The following is a 13,646-nucleotide window of genomic DNA, read 5'->3' on the forward strand; positions in this document are numbered from 1 at the left end:
TGTGTGTGTGTGTGTGTGTGTGTGTGTGTGTGTGTGTGTGTGTGTGTTTAAGATGGGGTCTCGCCATGTTATCCAGGCTGGTTTCAAACACCTGAACTCAAGCAATCCACCTGTTTTGGTCTCCCAACATGCTGGAATTACAAGTGTGAGCCACTGTGCCCGGCCTAATAATTCTTTCTTTATGATTTTTTTTGGATCAGCAACGCAGTTTGAGTTTAGCCAAGTGGTTCTTCCCCTAGTCTTGCACAGAGTCACTCGGGTTGCCACAGTAATATGGCTCAAATGGGACCAGGTTTTCTAAAATGGCTTCACTAAAACGTCTAGTAATTGTTCTTGATTGAGCTGCATTAAAATTCCACTTTTTTGCTGAGTATACTCTAGACCTAGAAATTTAGGTAGCATTGTGTTATCAGGTATTTTAAGAGAGAAAATCTGAGCGTTGTAAGAAAAAAAATAAGAGATATATGTTTTAAAAAGATATTCTAAACTTAATAGGGTTTATTTTACCATAAGGATTTTCTCTTAATGCTGTCCCTTTACAAGCCTTTAGTAATGATGTATTCTTTTTCCATTGAGTTTTTAAAGCAATGTAATGACATGTACTGTTTGTTTCCTTTATTAGTTATGTTTTTTGCATTTTGTTTAATAAGGCTGAACTCCAAAATCATGAAGCTATTCTGATACATATTCCTCTAAAATTTGTAGATTAAAAACTAAGCTTTTAAGCCACCTGAAATTATCTTTGATGAATGCTGAAACATTTCTAAATTTATTTTACTTGCCAAAATAGCCAATTTCTTCAAACTCTATTCAGTAATTTCTTCAATAAGGGGGTACTAAAATTCAACATAGCATTTGTCTTTACAGACAATCATTTTCTATTGAACTGTAGGCCTTTTTATGCTTTAATATCAAAATGTAAGAGTATTATAATTGAATTGTATGACAAGTTCTTTCTTTGTGTTTGTTTATTTTTGTTTCGGGGTTTTGTTTGTTTTTAGACAGAGTCTCGCTCCGTCATCCAAGCTGTGGAGTAGCTCTATTATGGCTCACTGCAACCTAGAGTCCCCTCCTTTTGCGCGCCCTCCTCCAAACAATCCTCCCACTTCAGCATAGCTTGGACAACAGCAGGTGCCACACCCAGCTAATTTTTGTTTTTCACTTTTAATAGAGATCATGTCTCGTGGTTCAGCATGGTGGTGCACACCTGTAATCCCAGCACTTTGGGAGGCTGAGGCAGCAAGATGTGAATAAAATACAGAGTTTAGTTTATAATAATGTACTTGTATTGGTTTATTAATTATGCTAAATGTACCATAATGATATAAGACGTTAATAATAGGAGAAACTGGATGTGGGCGATATGGAAACTCTTCTTACCACTTTTACATTTTTTTCTATAAATTTAAAACTATTTAAAATTTAAAAGGTTATTAAAAGTTTTTTGAGTTTATTGAAATGTCCTATAATAATTTTTTTTCTTTTGAGACAGTCTTGCTCTGTCGCCCAGGCTGGAGTACAGTGGCCAGATCTTGACTCACTGCAACCTCTGTCTCCTGGGTTCAAGTGATTCTCATATCTCAGCCTCTCGAGTAGCTGGGATTATAGACATGCACTACCATACACAGCTAACTTTTTGTATTTTAGCAGAGACAGGTTTGGGCCATGCTGGCCATGCTGCTCTGAAACTCCTGGCGTCAAGTGATCCGCCCACCTTGGCCTCCCAAAATGCTGGGATTACAGAAGTGAACCACCAAACCTAGCTGAAATATCCTGTAATGATTTTTTATTTAATTTTCCATTTATAATTTAAAATTAGTTTGTCAAGCTTATTTTAAAATCCTATAAGTAATGTTTTTTTGAGATGGAAATAAATTTAGAAATTAATTTGAAATAAATTAAACTACTGAAACTTTTCTTCCAAGAATATATTTCTGTAGTACTCAGGACTTTGCTAAAGTGGATATTTTTCTTTATTACTTTTACTTTTCTTAATAGAACTTACTTTTTCAGTTTCTAATAGTTATTTCTGGGTTTTTGTTGTTGTTGTTGTTGTTGTTGTTTTTCTATTTTGGCCCCGAGGTCTCCCTCAAGAGAGTGGCTATAAACTCTAGCTCTTCCCTGACAGAGATCCAGGGAGTGTGGTCATAGATGTTTACAATGTGCCTTTCATAGGATACTTCTTTATTCTGGTGGGCAGCCTAATGCCTATGTATCTGACCCATGACCATACGTCCCTCTCACAGGACACTTGTTTATACTGGCAGACACCCTTATGGCTCTTATCTAACCGGTGTCTACTTTATTTCAACCAAAAGACCCTCTTTCTTGGAGAGCTCTGGCTGAGTAAGAAGTTATGTTCAGATGTGTTGGTCAGGTAAGACACAGCAGAGGGAACTCAACAAAACACATGAAACAACAGAGCTATTTTGTTACTTACAGATCCCAGAGAGGAAAGGGAAGCATGCCTCACAGGACCAACGGAAGGCGGGTCATTCAGAGCACCCACGCTCACCCAGCAAGTGAGAAGCGAGAGAGAGTGAGAACTCTGCCGGCTAAGACTTCATTAGTGTCCAGAGTATTACTCAAACAGGTTTCCTTTAGGGAGTTCTAATTGGAGGGATTAGAGCAAGCACACATGAGCTCCATCAAGAGGTAACTGAGAGTTCGTCAATGCAGAAAATCTGAGGAGTCCACGTGGGATGTGGGTGGGGATCATTAGAACTAGTCAAGTTGGTTGAATCTAGCTGTCCCATATGGCGGTGGTCACCAGGATGTGCTTATATATGACAGATTTCTGGATCAACCACACTGAAGAACTAGGAGGAGATGGAGAACTGAAAAATGTGCCAAGACTGATTAATCCTGCTTTTGGTATGAGAAAGCTAAACCTATATTCAGAATAGATGTCAAGACAACATAAAATTGTAAGAATTCACCACATCTGGTATACAGCAACAAAAAGGTTTGTTACTTATTTTGTATGTTGATTTATTTACCTAGCAAATGCTCACTAGTTCTAATAGTTTGCATGATAAACTTCCTGGATTCTCTAGGTATATCATCACAATATTTTTTTAAGTCAGCATTTTTATCTCAAGTATTTCTTACTGTTTTACTCTTTTCTTATCTTTTTTCATACCTGCAAAGCACACATGAGATTGAAGTATCAGCCACCTTATTGAAAAACAAAAGATACACCTGAGAATGAAAGCATGATGTACAGATAAAGGAACAGAAATGTTTGGATTCTGTGATAACATTGGGTTTTGCTTTGTTCGCTTGTTTTTGGTGAGACAGAGTCTCACTCTGTTGCCCGAGCTGGAGTGCAGTTGTGCAATCTCAGCTCACTGCAATCTCTGCATCCCAGGTTCAAGCGATTCTTCTGCTTCATCCTAACAGGTAGCTAAGATTATAGGTGCATGCCACCATGCTCAGCTAATTTTTTTATTTTCAGAAGAGATGGCGTTTTGCCTTGTTGGTCAGGCTGGTCTTGAACACCTGACCTCAGGTGTTCCACCCACCTTGGCCTCCCAAAATGCTGGGATTATAGGCATGAGCCACCGTGCCCCGCCCAAGTATTCACTTTTTAATTACTCTTTACACCGAATATATTTTTATACAGCTTATCCCAGTCAGTTCCAGCTGCTATAAGAGAATATAATAGACTGAGTGCTTTAAACAATAAACATTCATTTCTCACAGTTCTGGAGGCTGGAGGTCTGGCATGGTTGGGTTCGGGCGAGGCCCTCTTCCTGGTTATATCCTCACATGGCCTTCCTTGGTTTGTGCCCAAAATAGAGAGATACTTCCTCTCCTTCCTTTTTCATAAGGGCATTAAACCCATCATGAAGGTCCTGTTCTCATGACTGAACCTAACCCTAATTACCTCCTGAAGACTCTACCTCCAAATAGCAATACATTGAGAGTTAGGGTCCATAGCACAGCCATACACACACACATACACACACACGGGGAGGGGAGAGAGAGGGAAAGAAAGAAACACATGCATAACAAATGTGGAGAGAGAAAGCACACCAGAGGACATAAGAATCTACACATAGAACAATGTTATACTCATACTATGCCAATATTATACATGTGACTATCTGATAAAGCAGGTAAAAATGAAGCCATATAAAAATAATATAAATAATCCTTCTTAAAAAGGATGAATAAAGGTCATAAAATTGCATTTGGAAAAGGTAAGCTTAGGTAAAAAAGAAAAATTATTAAGGATTCATAAGGAATCAGAGGTGTACTGCAAGGAATCCAAAGTGGGGAACAATCACCACTGATCTTAAGAGAAAAGAACGTCGTGAAAAAGGGAAGAACAGGAATGCCTCCCCCACTAGTTGCAGGAGACTTCTTTGAAGAGCAAATATCTAAGTTGCCACCACCTCAGCAAATTATTGAACAGGCTATTTCTGATCTCTGAATTCTTTCCAGCTCCCTGATTCTCTCCCTCACTACATGTCCGTTATGTGAGGTAAGGAGGAGGACCCAAGACATAAATGGATAAAGGGCCGAAATGGGAAAGAGATAAAGGGAAAGGCTCAGAAACAAAGGGAAAGATTGAGCAGACATATCTAGAAGGACAATGAACAGGCGCTAAATGAGACGGTAGGTACAGACAGATTAGAGTTCAGTAGAGAAGAGATACATAGTAAGAGAGGAAACAGTCAATGATAGGCAAAAGGCTGCTCAAAAGCTCAAAAATCTCAAAATGAGTTGAAATAATTACAGTGAAGTAAAACAATGCCAGAATGCAAGGCAGGCATGTTGTTTCATTATCCACTACTGAAACATTATTCACTTCTGGAAGGGGGTTTCATATTCATGGTCATCTTACCCAAAACGTTTAGTCATTCAACTGGCCAATGAATGACTGTGTTTAGGTTGTTGAATATTGGATATGTACATGAACATTTCCACTGAAATTCAAAGTAACAAAAGCTGGTCACTTTCTGTTAAGTACAACATCCAGTCCCTCAACCTCTCTCTTTTACAAGATGTGAGTCTAGAGATTTTCATTTAAGCAAAGTTTACATAGACTGGAGCTGGACACTCCTCACCCTTGTGAGGGTCTTAAAAACTCCTTCCAAATTATTCTGTCTTTGGAAATTTGCTGAAACCTAAAAATAATTACATATAGTCTCATGGAGTAATGACTATGAACTCTATAAGCCTAAAACATTGTGGAAAAATCCCACAGACCACATGCTACATTTCTGTCATCCCCACCTAACACACAGGATCAAATACCCATATGCACAAAATATGTGCTTAAGAAAGCTTCCAAAATTTGGTTTACTATGTGTTATTTGACCAATGAATATGTTTGGGTTGCTGAATATACAAGAAACCTTAAAACAGTTACCTTTTTTTTTTTTTTTTTGAGACAAAGTCTCGCTTTGTCACCCAGCCTGGAATGCAGTGGTGCTATCTTAGCTCATTGCAACCTCCGCCTCTCAGGCTCAAGTAATTCTCCCACCTAAGCCTCCCAAGTAGCTGGGATTACAAGAGCACACCACCAGGCCCAGCTAATTTTTGTATTTTTGAAGAGACAGCGTTTCACCATGTTGACCAGGCTGGTCTTGAACTCCTGACCTCAGGTGATCCACCCGCATCAGCCTCCCAAAGTATTGGGATTACAGGCATGAGCTACCATGCCCGGCCCAGTTAGCTAATTTCTGTTTTAACATTAAAAATAAATGTTGGTCATTTTGAGACCAATGCTATAATTCTTATGTAATTAAGTTATAAAAATTAATGACATCTTAAATTAAAAATTGTAAACATAAAACTGACAATCACAATGAGAAACTCTTTAAATGCACAGTAAGCTGACTAAAACATTAAGAAAGTTGATTGCCACATTTTGCTGATCATTAGTCTCTACCTAGTAAGTGAGAGAGGGGTCTTATTCAAAGGAATTGTAAAAGATATGCCATAGTTCTAAGAAAAGAGCTTAGCACTGGAGACTTCACATCTTGGTCCCATTACAGAAGCTGTCACTGCAATCAAGAATTTAACCTCCCTATTTCAGAGTATGCTCAATTGTAAAATAAGAATAATATTGTCCTTCAGTGGTGTGGCAAGTAAATAAGATAAAGAATGTGGAAATGCACTATAAATTGTAAACCATTATGTAAATGCAAAGAACTATGAGCATTTCTGGCTAAAGCCACACCTTTTCTTCATTTTCCTGGATCACCGTCAATCACAGCATGATAGTAGCTACACTCTCTTTCAAGGTGTAACCAAAGCTATGCTCTCTGAAAGCTCTAGGGGAGAATCTGTTCTATACCTTCCTTTTAGCTTTTGGTGCTGCTTGGAAATCCTTAGCATTCCTTGGCTTGTAGACATATCATTCTAATCTCTGCCCCTGTTGTCATATATGTTCTCCCTGTGTGTCTGTGTCTGTCTCTGTTTTCTTGTCTGATCCTTTATAAAAAGTTGGGCTGGCCGGTGCAGTGGCCCATGCCTGTAATCCCAGCACTTTGGCAGGCCGAGGTGGGTGGATGGCTTCAGCTCAGGAGTTCAAGACCAGCCTGGGCTTTATGATGAAACCCCATCTCTACTAAAAAATATATAAATTAGCCAGGCATGGTGGTATGCGCCTGTAGTCTCAGCTACTTGGGAGGCTGAGGTGGGAGGATCCCTTGAGCCCAGGAGGTTGAGGCTGCAGTGAGCTGAGATCATGCCACTGCATTCCAGCCTGAGTAACAAAGTGAGACCCTGTCTCAAAAAAAAAAAAAAAAAAAAGTTGGGCTATAACTTCTTTGATCTTTCCCAATATAGCTCTTAAGTAACCTCCCTACATGAACCCTTCTCCTCCAGCAAAGCATATTCTGTACTTAGACTTTTTCTTTTGCTTGAAAAGCTCTCCCTACTCTTCTCCGCCAAGGCAAAGATTCACATCCTGCAATGTTTAGCTCAAGTCCTATTGTTATTTGGAAGCCTACCAAACCAATCCATTTGTTCTCATGTTTCTCTGAGCTCAAACACGATGGCCTACTGCATTAATTTGGCAATTATTCATGTATCATCTTTTTAAATTTCTTGTATTCTCATTTAAAACGTATTTAACTTATTTGCATATTGTTTTTATTTGCCAATTACATTGTAAATCTTCTTAGGGTAAGGCATATAGTGATTCATTTCTATTTCCTGTAGCATTTAGCATACACAGGTTCTGGAATGCATCTCCTCTTGCATTATTGTGCTTACGGATCCTAAAAACTTAAATCTCTGACCCCACACAATTCCAAGCTCTCCCTTCCTGCCTCCTGTCTCAGCTCATCAAATTTGCTCTCATTTCACCAACGGACCAACCACCTTCTCCCTGTTTTCTGGAAGTTGTTCTCACAACCAGATCTGCAGCTCCCTCATCAGGATGGTCAGTAATTGCTCCAACATCAGAAGCTCCAACCTCTGCCCCTGGTGTGCATTTCAGACCACAGCCACCTATAGGAAAGCTTGCAAAGACCCTAGAAGAGGACTCATCAAACAGCCACCTATAGGAAAGCTTGCAAAGACTCTAGAAGAGGACTCATCAAATTGCCTAAAGCACCAGACAAGATCTCTTGCCCAGAAAAGCTCCATCTCAAATTATATTAATATCCCCAGGTGTTTTCTTCCTTTACCTTTACTATTGGAAGTCTCTCTTATGGGAAGAAAAGTGGTATCCAGTGTTGCCTTCCTCCTTGATTCTAACACCATTTAGAAAATGGTTCATGGAATGTGGTATCTAGATTTCTGAGAGATTCCTTCATGCACTGTTGCTGAAGGACATTCCTAAGGCATGAAATATCATTGTTAATATTGAAAAATCACAAAAATTCCTACTGAATTTAAAATAAAATTAAGGTCATTTACTGTAAATGAAAGTGGCTATAAAAAACAAAGGGGAGGTGAGATGACAGGGAAAAAGAAGTTAGGGAAAAAAACAATCAACTCTTCCCTCAAAAAAGAGAGCCTGTCACCCAACTACAATTTTTAAAAAATGACTCTAGTTGCCGGGCGCGGTGGCTCACGCCTGTAATCCCAGCACTTTGGGAGGCCGAGGCGAGTGGATCATGAGGTCAAGAGATCGAGACCATCCTGGTCAACATAGTGAAACCCCGTCTCTACTAAAAATACAAAAAATCAGCTGGGCATGGTGGCGCATGCCTGTAATCCCAGCTACTCAGGAGGCTGAGGCAGGAGAATTGCCTGAACCCAGGAGGCGGAGGTTGCGGTGAGCCGAGATCGCGCCATTGCACTCCAGCCTGGGCAACAAGAGCAAAACTCCGTCTCAGAAAAAAAAAAAATGACTCTAGTTATCCAACTGCCAAAAAAGTAAAAAACACAGACTGACAGAATGAACTGGAGCCCTGAACAGACATAAGCCCAGCAAGGGTTTCAAAACACAAGAAAGGAAAAAAGTACATAATTAATATATGAAAAAAAAATTTTTTTGAGACAGAGTCTTGCTCTGTCAACCCAGGCTGGAGTGAAGTGGCAGGATTTCAGCTCACTTCAACCTCCATCTCCTGGGTTCCAGGGATTCTCTTGCCTCAGCCTCTTGAGTAGCTAGGACTACAGGCACGTGCCACCATGCCCAGTTAACTTTTTGTATTTTTGGTAGAGATGGGGTTTTGCCATGTTGCCCAGGCTGGTCTCAAACTCCTGAGCTCAGGCAATCTGCCCATCTTCGCCTCCCAAAGTATTGGGATTACAGGCATAAGCCACCACATCCAGCCTAATATTTGATAATTAAATGAGAATCTAAAACGGTAAGAGTAATATTCTGGCAATACGTGGTAGTTTCTAATAAACAGCAAGCACAACACAGCCTTATCAGAGTACAAATGTACAAAGAAAGAATATGACATATTAACTAGACCTCATTCCATAACCTTGTCGACCTGATAAGCCACGACCATTAAAAGCAAAAACGACACAGCAGGGCCAGACTCACAGAATATCTACATTAAACAAGTGGAAGGAGATGAAAGGGATTTTTTTTTTTAATCAAAAGCATTTTGAAGATAGTGAATGAAGGTCTTCGGGGATGATACTAATTTATTTAGTATTTGTGGAACCAGATTTCTCTACCTTCCTTAAGAAAACTGAATAGTTAATGGCAGCAGATTAAATAAACTCAAGAAGCTCTGAATTATAGTGGGAGGAGGAAAGAAAGTTAAGAAGTCTTTGCCTTTATCTTCCCATAGCTCACTGCAGTGCCTGGCACTTCATATATATTTCAGTACATATAGGTATTCAATACATATTTCTGTAAGTACTTAATTTATTATACAATAAAAGATCAAAAACTGATAGCTGGTTATGACAGCTAAAGAAGAAAGGTAATTTGAATACTAATGAAGAAATGGAGGTTTTCATCAGGGACAAAATAAATGTTTGTACATGATATGGTTTAGCTCTGTGTCCCCACCCAAATCTCATTTCCAATTGTGCTTCCTACAAGGGAGGGCCCCAGTGGAAGATGGCCTTGCTAACACTTGAATGGAAATATTAGATTATTCAATAAGACAGCCTCTTAATTCTTGTTAGGGATCATCTCCAAAAGAGCAAAATATGTGTTTTGAAAAAGCACAGCTAAAAATCTAGGAAATTGTATATAAAGCAACATAAGAACACTCTGAAAGATGGAGAAAAGAAAGCAGATTGGCTAGAGATCTCAGGACCCAAGGAATAGCATTATGGTGATTTCCTTTTCTTTTTGTCTTTTACATGAATGGACTGAGTGCTGATGAAGCCAAGATTCAGGAAATGTCAATAGCCACAGACCAAAGAAAGCAGCAAGAAAGAAAGCACCAAGGATTCCCCTGATCAAGAAAGACTTTCTCTAGCCAAAGGACCAGGAAAGGAGCAGTCTAGAAAAGCAGACAACTTTAAGACAATCCTTCCTAAAACCTTCAGACCATTTAATTCCTTGAGTCTCCCCTAGGAATTGTTTGCCAGATACATTATCCCTCCAGTCACAATTGGGAAAGCCACAGGGGGATGAAGTAATTATTACTGGAGTTGTGGGAGCTTGTCGAGATTGAGTTCCCAGGAGCTGCAAAGAAGCTGTAAATTTTAATGTGAGGGAGTCCTTTGATCACTCTAGCTCTCACTGCACAGATATACCCTGCCCAACAATCATTCCATCCCTCACCCTTGTGCATCTGGGAGAAAGGCAACATTCTTCCTGTTTTGTATTTTCCATTCCCTCTGAGTGAGACTTGGAAACTAACATCCCTGCCAGAAAGCCCTGATATGAGCATCTGGTAAGTATAATAGGAAGTAAGCAGATTTGTAGAAACAAGGAGAAAGCATGTCTTTAACAAGTTTAGGCTTCACTCAAGGCTAACAGGCATTGCCTAAAATATATTGGGTACCTAATAACTACTCAAGGGAAGGATGAATGAATTGATTAGTAGCGGCCCAGTCTGTGAAGGTGTGGAATCCTGGCTGCTGTACTGGCTTACTGAAAAGTGGGCTAGATTTCAAATCAAGAAGTCTTAATTCAGATTCTGGCTTTTCTAAAATTCTGTGTCTAACTAATGAAGGTATATAATATATATTAGAGTTGTGAGGATTAACAAACTAAAAAATATTTATTTAGTGTGTCATAGAGTGCTTGATAGTGGTAACTCTTGTCTTTACATTTTCTTATATCTTGGTAAAAAATACACAGTTATAGAATTTATTCAGCTGATTTCATGTACTTTAAATTGTTTTATCATTTTTCCAACAGGGAAAATATTTGTTTTATGGAAAACTGAGAAAAAGGGGTAATGTCTTTACTCTCATCACTACTGCCACTACCTTCCCGCACTGATGAGATCAATAAATATACATGATTCTGCATCAGAAGTATTTCTATGTGTCTATACTCCTTTTTAATGTGCCCTACAAATTACTGAAAACCTTTCCTTGCAGGATATTTGTTTTCTAGAATAGTCCTTTATAGATTCTCAGTGTTTAGATAAGTTCTGCAACCTAATCATACAAAGAGTCAGGATAATAGTTAATAATAGGCATGGGTGAAAAAAAAATACCTGTAGTTGAGAAAGCTAAGTAAACAAAGCCTGAAATATCAATAAGTATGAACTTGGCCCAAGGCTATGAACAAAAAAGAAGGAACTTGTATCTTCAGAACTGAGATTAGAAAGAATCCAATTTGGTAAATTTGATAGAGAAGAAACTCAAAGGTGCAAAGGTGGGAGGAAAAATAAATAAGTGAAAATCTCTTAAGATGGTCAAAGATATTAAGCAATGAGTCACTGTTGAAGGAGGATTCTGTAACTCTCTTCCCTGTTTCTCTAAATCTACTTATTCTTCCCTCTCCGCAGGCAGGTTTCTGCTATTATTCAGTCCACAGAGCATAGAGTGACCATAGCTCAAATCTTTAAATTTCATGCCTCCACTGTTCAAGAGATAACCCCATTTTACTTGGCTATTCCCCATCTCCTTCAAAGTCTCCTGAGTGAAAAGGGAGAGACTTTCATGAAAGAAGGGAGAAGATTAGTGGAGCTCTTTTCTCTTGGAAATCTGTCTTTTAAGCAGAAGTGAATGACCCACACACTAGAAGTGGTTACTGCCAAGGTAGAGAGGAATTCCATAACTTGTATGCAAAATGGATAAAGGCAATGGCACTTTTGGCTCCAGAGTACAAAGGGCTGCCTGTCAAAAGCAGCTCTGAGAGGATCAATGCCTGACCCCGGCATCACTCTCAGTAAAACAGACACTGGCAGAGCAGCAGTAGTGAGCCGTCCAGACCCGAAGATCTCCATTCACCAGGGAGATGGCAGAAAGCTCATGTGAAAATAGAAATTATGGAAGATGATAAAAGCAGATATTTCTGTGGTACCAACGCAAGATATAAAGGTAAAGGACGGCACAGTGAGGGAAAAAAAAAAAAAAAAAAAAAAAAAAAAACCTTCTAGAAAGGACTTTTAAGATTTTAATTTCTTTTGCTTCCTGCAAAACTGTTTTTCCTTCTCTTCATCTATTGTCCCCTTGATATTCTATAGTAAAAATCCTGTCTCCCACTGTCTCCACAGCTGTTAAAGAATGATAATTAAATTAATGCAGTGGCCTGAGTTGTGCTGAGTGGTATGATACAACTACAACTCGTGTTTTCTGAAACTAGTCAGTCTGAAGACCAGGTATAAACAGAAGGCTGTTGTTTTATCTACCATTATATGTCCTGCAGGCTATGAAAAACTGCTTCAATTATTTCTGGGAGTTCCCAGGAAATTCTCACATGAGCTCCATATTCACTAGAGTCTAAAATGCCAAAGCCTTCCTCCATTTTGCATAGAAGTGTATAGAATGCCTCTGTTTCATTGTTTTACTTTCACACTTTATTATTCAATGGAAAAGTCATCCAACAGAGTCCTTCAGTTCTCACCACCAGATTCTCCAACCCTTTGGCTTAGACACATGACATTGGGGCTGGATGGAGAACCAGTAATAGAATCTGATGTAATGTTGTCTTGCATCCTTTGGCATACAGCTCATTCAATCCAAAAAAATCAGTCTGACTTCATAGGCAACTATAAATCATTGTTCACAAAACTGGGTCTGCCTATATAACCATGAATAATATGAAATATATGTGCTTTTCAAAACACTATAAGAAGTAATCTTGAAAAAAACAAAACAGCTGCATACTATATGGCCTAGAATAAAAGTTACTATAAAATGTACATTGAGAGTACATATTTCAGAAGACACTTTCTGAGTCTTTAATAACTATATTCACTCATTCATATATTCAACAAATACATATCGAGTACTTGCTGTATGCCAGACATTATTCTACATATGCAGTAACTTTTTTACGAGACAAATTTTCTGTTCTTATGAACTTTACATTTTACTGATTACAAATTAAAAATTTTAAAAAGATTTGTGAGGGAGGACAAGAAAATTTCAGATAACAATTAGTGATATGAAGACAAAAACAGGACAATTTTATAAAGAATTACCTTGAGGGAAGCTTTAAATAGGATGGTCAGTGAATTCCAAAATGAGAAAAAACATGTAGACATAAAATTTCAGTGTGTGTCAGAAAATTCTAAGGGTTAGAAATTAATCATAGCAAGACATGGCTAGACAGGTAAGAAAGGGATCATGAAAAACCTTATCCCATGATAAGGGATTTGGAATTTAGGTTGAAGGCAATTAAAACTATTAGAATGTTTAAGAAATTCATTTTTGTTCTAGAAGGATAATTCTGGATTGAAAGGGAAAAATCTGTGGGAAGGAAAGCCAATCAGAAATTCATTGCAATTTGGAGGCACAATGGCTCATGCCTGTAATCCCACCACTTTGGGAGGCCAAGGCAGGAAAATCACATGAGGCCAGGAGTTCCAGACCAGCATGGCCAATGTAGCAAAACCCCGTCTCCACTAAAAATACAAAAATTAGCTGGGTGTGGTGGAGTGTGCCTACAATCCCATCCACTTGGGAGGCTGAGGCAGGAGAATTGCTTGAACCCGGGAGGTGGAGGTTGCAGTGAGCAGAGATTGCACCACTGCACACCAGCTTGGGTGACAGAACAAGACTTCATCAAGAAGGAAGGAAGGAAGAAAGGAAGGAAGGAAGGAAGGAAGGAAGGAAGGAAGGAAGGAAGGAAGGAAGGA

At 38.9% G+C, this 13,646-nt stretch overlaps 1 protein-coding gene across 1 annotated transcript in view; it reads right to left on the bottom strand.

The window, feature by feature from the left end:
• The window catches only part of LOC116544217, a 112,709-nt gene that overhangs the window by 43,500 nt on the left and 55,563 nt on the right, over positions 1 to 13,646 (bottom strand). Inside the window, exon 3 of the transcript XR_004265860.1 lies at positions 7,650 to 7,800. The gene's annotated coding sequence lies outside the window, so the exon portion shown is untranslated. The remainder of the gene's footprint in view (positions 1 to 7,649; positions 7,801 to 13,646) is intronic.

The sequence above is a fragment of the Sapajus apella genome, unplaced genomic scaffold (genome assembly GCF_009761245.1).
Source record: "Sapajus apella isolate SASKATOON/1434 unplaced genomic scaffold, GSC_monkey_1.0 scaffold210, whole genome shotgun sequence".
NCBI lineage: Eukaryota > Metazoa > Chordata > Mammalia > Primates > Cebidae > Sapajus > Sapajus apella.